The sequence below is a fragment of the Eublepharis macularius genome, chromosome 1 (assembly GCF_028583425.1).
Source record: "Eublepharis macularius isolate TG4126 chromosome 1, MPM_Emac_v1.0, whole genome shotgun sequence".
Taxonomy (NCBI): domain Eukaryota; kingdom Metazoa; phylum Chordata; class Lepidosauria; order Squamata; family Eublepharidae; genus Eublepharis; species Eublepharis macularius.
The window spans coordinates 199,985,093-199,998,727 of record NC_072790.1 but is presented as its reverse complement, the minus strand read 5'-3'; positions in this window follow the sequence as shown (position 1 = coordinate 199,998,727).

Sequence of the window (13,635 nt, the reverse complement as noted above, 5' to 3'; positions counted from 1 at the left end):
CTAAAATGTCCAATTCATTATTATTTTAAAAAAGATTAAAAAATAATTTCTGAACATTAAAGGGCAATCAAGCACCAAAGAAATTATTTAAACTTTCCATAGTAAAAAAAACCCCACAGCCTAAAAATGCTGCATGGGTATTGATGTCTATTAAATATTTACTTTTCTCTCTAGCTCACACTAGAAAGAGTAATTTGTATTTGGCAGAAACTGGCTGCAATTACATTAGTCAATCCAAAAGCCCAACTTGCTCATGCAAAATGCAAACAAATTAGTTAAAATGGTTTAATTAGCAGACTGTAAAAATGCAAAGCTAAGTTGGCATAAAATGGTGCACTATCCAAGTATACTTTTTACAAAATAAACAAAGAGGGAATATAAAATAGTCTAATCAATCCCATAACACCCAGGAACCCTAATGGAAAACTACATTGGGGGCAGGGTGGGGGGAGTTAAAGAGAGAAAACTTCTGTGGCTTGTTTCAGATTGCCTCATTTGCAGTTTATAGTCACTGCAGAGTAGTCAACTACTGTAGTCAAATACCCCCACAGTCAGTGTGCTGTAGTTCACCAGGTGCTTAACTGCTCCTTTTGCAAACTCTGGCAAGCAACAAGATCAAAGGGGTTTCCAAGTCCCCAGGGGATATTCATAAATGCCTTACAGGCTATGTTTGGATTGCGGCTTGTACAGAGCTGATCTATTCACATGACCACCTGAATGCACAGTGGACGTGGGGCAAGTATGGCAGCCAGCCTACTTTCAGCTTTTTGTATGCACTCATGGTACAAAATAATTTGGCTTTTGTTGTATATTAGAAAGTGACAGTTGGCCTCTAAGGACCCAGAACAATCAGAAAGGAGTGGTGGAGCAAAAGGAGGCAAATGACCATTTAACAATATTTTTAATTTTTTCGAAGGAGGGCATTTGTCCCTATAGGTGCAAATAATGTTGTTTACACACACACCTGTCACGCTCTGATCACTATAATGGTGGAGAGTGCCCTCAAGTCATAGCTGATTTACTGTGACCCTGGTAGGGTTTTCATGGCAAGAGACTAACAAAGATGGTTTGCCATTGCCTGCCTCTACAAACCCTGATATCCTTGGAGAATTACTAACCAAGGCTGACCCTGCTTAGCTTCTGAGAGATCTGACGAGATCTGGCTTGCCTGGGCTATCCAGGTGAGGGCAGGGCAAAATTAAAATGTACGATAACTTTCAACAACTTCTGCTTTTGACTTTGAGCTTTGCTTACTACAGCAACTAGCTGCTCACTGCAAAGGCGAGTGTGTCTTGTTGAATCACAGTACCACAAAACTAAGGCTACCAGTGCCCATGGAAAATGAAGTAGGATAGCATGCCCTGAGCTCTTGGGAAGAACCTATGAGTTTGTGAAGAGTTGATGCAAAACTGGCTCTGGGTGTTTGAAAAATCACTCAGAGAAATCTTCATAACCTGTTATGGTTCATACCGGCTTCACCTTCTAATACAACATTTCAGCAAGATTACGAGAGATTTTCTTCCGTGATCTAGCCCCTAGCACAGAGACCGCAACTTCCTGCCCAAGTTTTGAGTCCCATGGTTCCTGCTTATAGCCAAATAAATAAACAAATATATTTTCATTTCCTAAACCTTTGCTGCATGAAGCTCTATTGCCCCAGAATTATTATTCCATTATTAAAACATTCAAATGTGGCTTGTTGCCCCACAGTATAGGTGACAGTTGCTGTGGATTTTAAAAAACTCTTTAATGCATATAATATTTAAACAATAGACCTTTTGTCACTGGGTAATTCTCACATTAAAGCAGGTATTGTGTAGTAAAGGAGATGAGACTTCTCTTATATAAGCAGCATTGCATTAGCCAATTACTGGGAGAATTCATGAGTTTCTCCATTAAATATTTGATACATATGCCTTCCATTTTCCTTCAAAAAGGAAGTTGTTTCATTCATAGTGCAGCTTTCAGATTTGTATGTGTGTTATGTACCAAGTCACTTCTGCCTTATGGCAATACTATGAATTAATCACCTCCAAAATGTCCTATCAATAACTTTGCTTATATCTTCCTTTACTGAGTCAAGTCATCTCATTTGGTGTCTTTCTGTTTTCCTACAGCCTTCCAGCTTTCCTGTCATTATTGCCTTTTCCAGTAAGTCTTATCTTCTCATGATGTGACCAAAGAAAAAAGTTGTGTCATTTTAGCTTGATTTGATCTAGAACTGACTTATTTGGCTTTTTGGAAGTCTGTGTTGTCCATAAAACTCTCCTCCAGCACTGCATTTCAAATTAATAGAATTTCTTCCCATCAACTTTTTTCATTCAGATTTGGGTAGCAATTTATTATTCTTTACTCTTAAAAGTTATAGTATACAGTTTGTTGTAGTGGTTAAGAGTGGCAGGACTGTAATCTGGGTGTGATTCCCTACTTCTCCACTTGAAGCCAGCTGGGTGAACTTGGGTCAGTCACAGCTCTCTCAGAGCTCTCTCAGCCCCACCCACCTCACAGGGTGATTATCATGAGGATAATAATAACACACTTTGTAAACCACTCAGAGTGGGTGTTGTCCTAAAGTTACCAAATCGAGCGTTATGTTATATATCTACTTCCTTGTTGCTGGTGGTGGCGGCGGTGGCGGTGGGGGGCTTGACCAGTTTCTTTCAAAACAAAACTTAGTTATTCATATTTTTCATAAACAAAATACAAGTTCATTCTTGACAATGTCAGTTCAGCATTTTCCCAGCAAGTGAAAAGTTTCCTGATCCTTCTATAATGGATCCTTTTATGGTGGGAGACAGGCACCAGCTCCAGCTCATCCTTTTTGCTTTTCCTGAACTGGCTGAATTCCTCAGTGATGTGCGGCTCTTTATAGCATTTGCAGCATCCTCAGGCTGTTCAGGATAGCGTAACTCTTTTTCCAAGATTTAAAAAAAATCATAGCTGAACTGGGAAATACCCAGCTCAGGCTTCATTATGCCTCGTTCAGAGTTTAAAACCAAGTTACATTTTAGGTCCACAAAAAAAAAAGAAAGAAAGAAAGAAAAAAATGGACACCGTGAGATCAAATCATGAAACCTTACCATTGGGTACAGGTTAGCCTTTAACTGCTAAAGTTGTTATTCCTCAGAGTCCTCATCCCCAAGATCTAAAGCAATTTACGGAGCAATCCTAAGCAAAGTTACTCCAATCTAAGCCCATTGAAATCAATGGTCTTAGACCAGAGTAACTCTTCTTAGGATTGCATTGTAAATCTCTGAATGGTTGGGTAGACACACCTTGTCCCCAATGTACATGCTTGTAAATGAACATGTACATATATACATTAACATGTCATGTAGTACTGCACAACCTGCCATGTCATGTACGAGTAATAAGGTTGCCAACCTCCAGGTGGGACCTGGAGTTCTACCAGGATCAGAACTGATCTCCATACTACTCAGTTCCCCTGGAGAAAATGGCTACTTTGGAGTGTGGATTTTATAGCATCACATATCAATGGAGCTCTCTCCCCTCTCTAAACTCCACCTTCCCCAAACTCTGCGTTGAATCTCCTAGAATTCCCCAATCTGGAGCTGGCAACTCTAATGAGTAAGATTCATTTTGAACGTCGTAGGACCATGAAATAGTTCTGTAGGTCACCAATCTAAAGAACAAACTTTGCTTTGGCTTTTTGTATTGCTATGGTAGAGTAAATGAATGCAAGGTGCAGAAAATGGAGTAGAGCCTTCAGCCATGTGTGATGGAGGGAAGGGAGACTGGGGAAATTTTGCAATTACAAGCCTGCTCTATTTTCATCTGTGAAACATGGGAGGGCATGTACCAACGAAGAATAAAAAAATGACCATATGCTGAATTTTTGCCATTTACAAGGGCATATGCCTTAAAGCAGCTTTTTGGGCATTGTTGTGTGTCTTACCTCCACCAACACTAAAATTTCTCCCCTGCCACTGAAACCCGAAATGGTACCCATGAGTCTTTAAAAAGATTAAAAACTCAGTTATTTTCCCAATAGCACCTAAGGGCTAAATTTGGTAAGCGTCTTTGATGACCACGCTTTGAAACACAACAAAAAAGTTCATAAAGATTGTAGGCCTTACACATATTTGCACCTGAAGCATATAGTCACATGCTCACACAGTGTCCTCACAAGTCTGGACTACAAATAGTTATTATTGATGTGTGGGAGGAAATGGAGCATCTGTTTAAAATATCCCTGTGCTGTAACATCTTTCAACAAAGCACTATTTGGGTGCCATCGTTTCAGAATGCAAGGTTGATATCTCCTGAGCCCCAGCCCCTCCTCAGTTTTTCTTATTTATTTAAGATATTTATATACCTGCTCAGGAAAAGGTGGGTAACAACGGTACAAAACAACATTATAAAGCAATATAGACAATGCATTATCTCCCTACATGTTCAACCTCTATGCAGAGCATATCATAAGGAAAGCAGGATTAGATCTAGAAGCTGGAGTAAAAATTGGTGGAACATTAACAATTTGAGATATGCAGATGACACCACATTACTGGCAGAAAATAGTGAAGACTTGAAACAACTACTGATGAAGGTTAAAGGAGAAAGTGCCAAAGCAGGATTACATCTGAACATGAAGAAGACAAAATGCCTACTCAGGAGTTACACAATTTTAAAGTTGACAATGAGGAAATTGAAATTGTCCAAAATTTTCTATTCCTTGGCTCAATCATCAACCAACAGAGAGACTGCAACGAGGAAATCAGAAGAAGATCGAGACTTGGAAGAGCAGCTGTGAGGGAACTAGATAAGATCCTTAAAGATAAAGATGTCTTGCTGGGCACCAAAATTAAAATAATCCAAACAATGGTATTCCCCATTATGATATATGGATGAGAAAGTTGGACGGTGAAGAAAATTGATTTATTTGAAATGTGGTGCTGGAGGAGAGTTTTGTGGATACCATGGATGGCCAAAAAGTCAAGTAAGTGGGTACTAAATCAAATCAAGCCTGAATTCTCCCTAGAAGCTAAAATGACAAAACTGAGGCTATCATACTTTGGTCACATCATGAGAAGACAAGATTCTCTGGAAAAGTCAATAATGCTAGGAAAAATAGAAGGCAGCAGGAGAAGAGGAAGACCTAAAACAAGATGCCTTGACTCAATAAAAGAAGCAGCAGCCTCCAGTTTGTAAGATCTGAGCAAGTCTATAAATGATAGGAATGTTTTGGAGATCTTTCATTCATAGGGTTGCCATAGGTCAGAGACGACTTGTTGGCACATCACACACATAAAGCAATTGAATTAAAAAGTATTTTTAAAATATTTAAACAGATCTATATTCATTATTAAAAACCAATTTAAAAACACCTTATACCCCACTAGGTGGATTTCTCCTTTTGCCCAGGCTCAGGCACCCCTAAAAGCTCTGGGAAATTATTTTGTCATACAGCCTCACCTGAAAGCCAGGTCAGTAGGAGCTTCCCTGACCTCTTCCAAAAGGCTGTTCCACACAGATGGAGCAGCCACTGAAGAAGCCCAAGCCTGGACCTTGCAGAATCTGCCTTAGACAATGGGGTACTCACAGCAGACCTTGCTGGGAAGAATGAGGTTGCCACATGGGAACATTATTATTATTTATTTAATTTATACCCTGCCTTTCTCCCCGGTGAGGACCCAAAGTGGCTTACATCATTCTCCTCTCTTCCATTTGATCCTCACAATAATTCTGTGAGGTATGTTAGACTGAGAGTGTGTAACTGGTCCAAGGTTACCTAGCAAGTTTGCATGGCAGAGTGGGGATATGAACTGGGAATTTCCCAAATTTCAGTCCGACACTGTAGCCACTATACGATACTGGCCGTCAACCTGCAGTAGGAAGTAATCCCATAGACATGCGAGCTCCAGGTCATGTAGGGCTTTAAAGGTAGAAGCACTAATATCTTGAACTGCACTTGGAAACTAATGGGCAGCCAATGAAGGGATCTCAGAATAGGGGTGTCATGGTTCTGTCAGCTAACCTCAGATAATGGACAAGCTGTGGCATTTTTGCGCCAGCTTCAGCTTCCAGACTATCTTAAATGACTGCTCCATCTAGAGTGAATTACCATGACCTAGTCCAGAGGTTACTGAAGCACAGATCAACATGGCAAGCTCAGGCATCCCCAAATAGATTCTTAACTAGAGGTAACTGGAACGAAGCATTCTTACTGTCATGGACACCTTTTTCTGCAACAGGAGACCAGGATTCAACAAAAATCTCAAGCTCTTCTTTCAGCATAAGCTGCACACCAGTGATAGCGGGGAGCACAATCCTATTTAAATCAACATCAACTCTGTCTTACCAGAATTCAGTTTCAGTTTGTTCTCCTTCAGACACTTAACCACCATAATTAGACACCAGCCCAAAAAAAGACCGCCAGACCAGTAGCTTATTCAGGGTCACTTACAGCTGACTGTCATCAAAATGTTAATGACAACATGCTCTAAAATTTCAGACCATCTCATTAAGGTGGCCTTACATAGATCTCAAACAACATGAGAGAACACAAAGCCTTGTGGCACCTCCCTCCCTTTAGCTCTAAAGGGAATAAGCAGTCTGATAGAAAATACCATAATTGCCTCAGACTGGGTTCCCATTTAGGTGCCTTAGCAGTACAGCATAGCCTGGTAAATGGTTGCCAATGTTTGATTTGTGTTTCTGGTTATAATATCAGTTTTATCTGGTCATAAGCTGTATTATTTTAAAATTGTTCACTGCTTTGAAAATTGCTTTTGAAAGGCAGTATATTAATTTAAAGCACACTGTGCTATCGAGTCTCAACCAACTCAGGGCGAACCCATGAAGTTCCACCTTATGAGCTTTTCAAGGCAAGAGAGGAGCAAAGATGGTTTGCCAGGGCCTTCTTCTGCATAGCAGCCCCAGTCTTCCTTGGTTGTCTCCCATCCAAATACTGACCCTGCTTTGCTTCTAAGCTCTGATAAGATTAGGTTTGTCTGAGCTATTATGGCTGTTACATATATTAATTTACTAAGTAATTAATTTATTGGGGGGTCTAGAGACCAAGTCCTATGAGGAAAGGTTGAAGGAGCTCGGAATGTTTAGCCTGGAAAGGAGACAACTGAGAGGTGATATGATAACCATCTTCAAGTACTTGAAGGGCTGTCATGTAGAAGACTAGCCTGATACCTGTGCTTTGCTACAGTATTTAATGACTACGAGTTTAAATCCAGTTATAATATTTATGGGTATAGAACTTTTTTGGGGTTTTTTTTTGAGTTGGCAACCCTAATGAACTTTTACGGGAAGACTGGGAGGTGCATTTTACCTCAGGACACATTCAATGACTCCCAATAGCAACCACATACTATTTAGAATGTGTGAGGTGAGGACCAATAAAGCTGCATATGCAAATGACCTCTGTGTTCCAATTATCTCCAGTGTGTGTGTGTGTGTGTGTGAGGTGTGAAATGTTGTGAGCCCCAATCAGCCTGCATATGCAAATGACCTTGAAAGGCTGGCCCAGTCAGGGAAGAGTGGCCAAGCTGACAGTAGGCGGGGGCACAAGCAGGCAGTAGCCTGCCAGCCACACAGGGAAGCTGTATCCCTTTAAGAAAACACATTTTGCCCTTTTTTACCCCCTTAGGGGGCGAATTTCTTAAAAATCTCTTCTTAGTGGGTGTTTATATCATGAAAGAAATGTTCTTCCCAAATTTTCATGTTTCTAGGTCCAGGAGTTTGGGCTGGCTGTTGATGAGTCAGTCAGGACACTTGTCTTTATATATATAGATGGCACAGAGTTGTTTTCTGCTGCCCCATAATGTTGGACCAGAACCAACAGTTTGAAATTAAATCAAAAGAGCTTTCGGCTAAACATTAGGAAGAACTTCCTGACAGTTATAGCGGTCCCTCAGTGGAACAGGCTTCCTTGTGAGGTGGTGGGCTCTCCTTCTTTGGAGGTTTTTAAGCAGAGGCTAGATGGCCATCTGACAGCAATGCTGATTCTGTGAACCTGGACAGATCATGAGGGAGAGGGCAGAATGAGTTACATCAGTGCTTAGTTCTCATGGCCTTCTTATAAGCCCACGGTAATGCCGATCGCCACCTTGTGGTCAGGCAGCAATTTTCTACAGACCAGTTTGGCTAGGGATCTTGGAGGTGTTTGGCTATCTTCTGGTCACTGGGGCAGTTGGTGGGGGGGAGTTGTGAATTTCCTGCATTGTGCAGGGGGTTGGACTAGATGACCCTAGAGGTCCTTTCCAGCCCTATGATTCTATGATTCTAATTAATAAAAATAATCCCACCTTTTCTCATCCATTGATAATTTGCTGCTCCAATGTGCATTGTGTGACTGTACTCAAAGCTGAAACTGTTGATCAGCAAGACACACACTTTGTCATGGCCCAGTCTCAACTCAGTGAGGGTGAAGTCTCCTCTGGAGGAGAGGAGCCTTGTGTAGCCAGCTAGGACTCCTCAGGAGAAGAGGAGTTCTGTGTAACCCGCCCTAGCCCTGACTCAGCAGAAGCCAGTGATCAGGAACAACAGCTGTTGGATGATCAGAGCTCACAGCCAATACTACAAGAGAAGCTCAGCTAGGGACATCCAAGGCTACAGGTGCAGCCCAGCCAAGGGCCTCCACACACACACACCCAGGTTCACCCATGCCCAAAGAATGCCACAGACAACGCCAGAGATTGGAACTGCAGGAGAGACGGCACAGCGCTCGTCTCCTGAGCCAATGCCAGCTGCTGGAAAGTGATGATGAGTAACGTCAGGATGGAGCCCCAGCAGCTGGCTGAAAACCATGCCTGGCTATAAAAGCCAGTCTGGAGAAACTGCCAGGTGTGGAAGCAACATGTTGATTACCTGCAATCACCTCTTTGAACCTTGTATCGTGGTCTTGCCTGCACCTTGACTTGATACTCTTGTGCTCTGACCTACGGACTGGACTTGACTTGGCTTTTGGATTCCAGACACACCCCTGGCATTTACCTCATTCTCTGACTATGGACTGGACCTGGCTTTTGAATCTTGAATGCTCCTTTGGCTTTGTGTTAGTGCTTGGACTATCATCTTAGGCGAGCCCAGCCCATGACAGAGTTCAAGAAATGTGCTCCCATATTCCAGCCCAGCCCCTGGAATTTTGTATCACAACAACATTTTGCGTACCTGGGCCGTTTTCACACTGTCTATAAATAGCACGAGACTCACGGAAGGCTGCTGGCTTCCTTGTGCGATTTTTAACACCATCCAATTACAAAACGCCATAAATCACTGTTTGTGGTGTTTTGTAAACAGATGGCATCAAAAATCGTGCAAGAAAGCCGGCAGCCTTCCGTGAGTCTTGCGCTATTTATAGACAGTGTGAAAATGGCCCTGGTATTCAAAGAGATGGTCCACTTTCAGAAATCTGCTTGTGCATATGAATTAATCTTGCTGGACTGTAGCACTGGAGGTTGGTGTCAGATCTGGCCAGGTATTTCTCTCCCAAGCACTTCACTTCATCACTTAGGTGTATGAATTAAAGTTACTTTATTAAAGAAGAATACCAGTATCAAGATGGTCAGACAGGATAAGTGACTCAAGGTAGCAAAGCAAGGTTAATTATAAGACAAAGTCCACACACCCCAGTGGGAAAGAAAGCCCATTAGGATTTTGGCACGCTGAGCCAGGGAGTCAGGGAAGAGAGGAGGAAGGAAAGTAACCTTTCAGTCTCTTAGGAGGTTAGTGCAGTCTCTGCTGGAACTTCAAGGCCACATTCTCAGGCCTGCCAGGAAATTGTAACCAAAATAATAATATAATAATAACATTCGATTTATATACCGCTCTTCAGGACAACTTAATGCCCACTCAGAGCAGTTTACAAAGTGTTATTACCCCACAACAATCACCCTGTGAGGTGGGTGGGGCTGAGAGAGCTCCAGAGAGCTGCAAGATAAGCAGCTAGCCACCAGTCAGCAAAACAGGTTCCCTCTGCATGTTCTCAGAGATACACTATACACTGCAGCAAGGAATCCATAACACATGACAGATATGCTGGAGGTGTATCTGACAGTTGGGGCTGCTAGTGAGTATAAGCCATAACCACATGTGCACTCTCCAAGACATCTTTGACTAAGGTCTTTTTCACACTGGGACTTTAAAGTGTTTCAGCACCTTTTCTGCTTCCCATGTTTGCAGGACTTTCACACTTGCAAGGTAGTCATGGGCTGCAGAACTGATATTTGTCCATGGCATCCCCAATTTCCCCCCCTTGCGGTCATACCGTGAGTTTATTTTGAAGCCACTGCTGAGTTGCAACTGGAGCAATTAATGTCAACATGAGCTCTATACTCCCCTTCCGCTTCTCTTCTCCTCCCTCTCCTTTCCCCTGGGAGCTGATTGGTCTGTGCAGAATTAACTGCTCCCACCCTCCTCAACTCTCTGAACTCCTTGCCTGCCATTTTTGTTTTAGTAAAGCAAGGTAAGAGTCATAGGCTGTTCTTCATTGCTTCCTTCCTCCCGGGTATGCACACACACACTTATTTTTTTTCCAAAGCCAGGAACAATTCCTAAGCTTGCTGCTAATTCCCTGCTGGCTTTTAAAGCCAGGTAAGGGTTAAATGGCTGCTTTCCCCTTCCTCCCTCCATGGTATGAACACACTCTTTTATTTTTTTTTCAAAGCTAGGAAAGTGTTGTAAGGTTACTCCTAATTTCTCCAGGCTTTAAAAGCCAGGTAAGGATTAAATGGCTCCCGGTGTCTTCTGCCAACAACAAAAAAATGCATTTTACACAGCCCTTTGCACATCAAAGTGGCAGGGAGGGAAAGAAGCAGCAGCATTTTAACCCTTTCCTGGCTTAAAAAAAAGAAAGAGAATGGTACATGTTTCCCCCCCAGAACTCTGCTACCAATTGCATCTCCAGTGAGCAGGGGACAGCCCAATCAGAAAAAGCAGGGGGGATGGGTTCTAACATTGCAACGTTACTACACATGATCAAAGTTTTTTTTAAAAAGTGTGACATGAATTGCAAAGCCCCGAAAGCCCGAAACTGCATCGAGGCTTCAAAGCGGGTCTGAAATTAAGCACAGACACCAAATCGAAACTGCAGCAGACAGTGTGAAATGAATGGGTGCAATGCTGAAGCCACTGCGATTGGGGCGAATGCTCATAGATGGCAGTTTAAACCGTAAGTGGGAAAAGGGCCTGACAGATGCTGGGATCAACACACAAAGCAGACATCATCTTCATGCCCTGTTTGTGAACTTTGCTGTAACATTTTCACTGGTCACTTTGAACAGACCACGGAACTACGTTAATCGTTAGTTTGACAATATTTGTATTCTTAGTTGATCTCTCAGCATTTCTGACTATAAAAGAATTTTTAAAACTAGTTTGTTACATATAATTTATTGCAGGTCAATGTAGGAATGCTTTTCTCTGTGCATGCTTTGGCAGACAGACAGTCACCAGAGAGCTGCCTGTCGACATGAGTTTTTTGCACATCTATCAGTGGGATCAGTGTTTGAAATGCAACACTGAGCACTCACCAACATAGTGTGGATTTGTAGTGTTCCCTGGAGGACTGCTGTAAACCAATAAACATTTCAGAAAATTCTCAGTACATTAGCTTTTTGTCATTTGTGACACATAAAAGTATTGATCAGATTCTGTGCTTGGATTTCCATAGTGTTTATCATTTAAGAAGCAATTTGAGAAGAATTTTACACAATGTAGCGATAAAAGTAGAATGAAAAATGGAGTTCATCTATTTAGCTGATGCAGATTATTAAATGGAAAGAAAAAATGACTGGAAAGGTCTTTCTTTCTTTCTTTCTTTCTTTCTTTCTTTCTTTCTTTCTTTCTTTCTTTCTTTCTTTCTTTCTTTCTTTCTTTCTTTCTTTCTTTCTTTCTTTCTTTCTTTCTTTCTTTCTTTCTTTCTTTCTTTCTTTCCCTTTCCCTTTCCCTTTCCCTTTCCCTTTCCCTTTCCCTTTCCCCTTTCCCCTTTCCCCTTTCCCCTTTCCCTTTCCCTTTCCCTTTCCCATATTATATTTTTCCATACCTCTTAATAAATTAGTTTAAAATAAAGAAGGAAAGATAGCTAGCCATTTGTGGTTTCTGAAGTTTCTTTGTAATTAATATTCCATAACAGTGGTTGGATCCAGCAATCCATCAGTGGAAGGCACTGATGGTCACAGACTTTCCTGTCTTCCCAGCAGTCATTTTCCAAGCTAGTGACAGTTTATTCCTGGGGCTGCACAACCAACATGGAGTAATAGCTGCGTGGGTCAGTGGACTGCCATAAAGAGGGGGAAGGGTGTGAAATTGCCCTCCCTACCCTTTCTGTCAGTGGAACTCTACTGATGAAGCAGGAAACAGAGACCAATGACTCCTCCCCCCTCCTCACTGCACACTCCTTCTTAGAGTCAGAAGGGACTGCTGGGGACACAGGGAAGATCAAACCTGGTTATTGGAGGTGTGCAATTTGGTTTTTATTTTTTGTTTTCAATCCTACTTTCCTTTATTCTTGAAAATAAATTCTGAATTTGAACTGCTTTGTTTTGATAGACTTTTTTTAATGTATTGTCTTTTGCAGATATACAGATATTAGGTTGAAAGAAAAATCTTTTATTATGTTTCATGCCTTCTCCTGATTGCTTCCCCCTCTCCAGAAACTTTCTCCACTTAGTTCCACTACTCATGAAATATTATTACATGCCCCAAAAGTTTAGGATTGGACAGAATGTACATTCATTTAGGGTGGCCAGAGTTCCATTTCCCTGGAGAAAATGGCTTTTTTGGAGAATGGGCTTTATGGCATTATACCCTGCTAAGGTTCCTCCCCTCCTCAAACTCTGCCCTCCCCAGGCTCTACATCCCAGTCTCCAGGAAATTCTCAACTTGGAGTTGGCAACCTTAAGTCATTCATTTAAAAAAGAAATTAGAACAGTTTGAAATACATGAAGAATCTATATTTCCCTGTCTCCCATAAGCTAAAGAATGCCTGAGAGATAAAGACTCCTGCTTATAGACTTGACTACATTAGGTGCAGGTTTGGACAGAATATATTTTAATTGCATCATGAGAGCTTCTACCACTCATTGTGTAATGAAGATGAGTCATCATTCTCACCCCCGCCCCCAGGTAGGAAGATATGTCTGTAAAGAAAGATTATGGATCTCCATTTGCAAATGATTTAATTACTAGAGATATATCTACTAAGTGGAAAGGATATTTAGTTGGAGCATGGTTCACCTTGCCATCCAGAATTTTCTAGCATGCAAATAGGGGCTAGGTAACAGGACTGCCCTCTCATACCTTTACTCTGAACGGAGAAGCTTTTATTTGATGTTGTTTCTAGGGAAGTGTTGTGTTGGGTGGGTGGGGGGCAATTTTCCAGGAGAAAGCTCAACTCAAAAGGTTTGCCAACCTCCAGGTGGGGCCTGGAGATCTGGAATTACAAACTGATCTCCAGGCAACAGAAATCAGTTCACCTAGAGATAGGTGGACTCTATAGCATTATATAACCTACTGAGGTCCCACCCTCCAAAGCCTCCACCCTGACAAGAATTCAGCAACTCAGAGTTGGCAACCCTAACTCCCCAAACTCAGCCTGTTACTTTCCCGTTCTTCTTAAATTTTGGTAGTATGTCATGTTGTCTGTGCTGATGAAACAGTTCA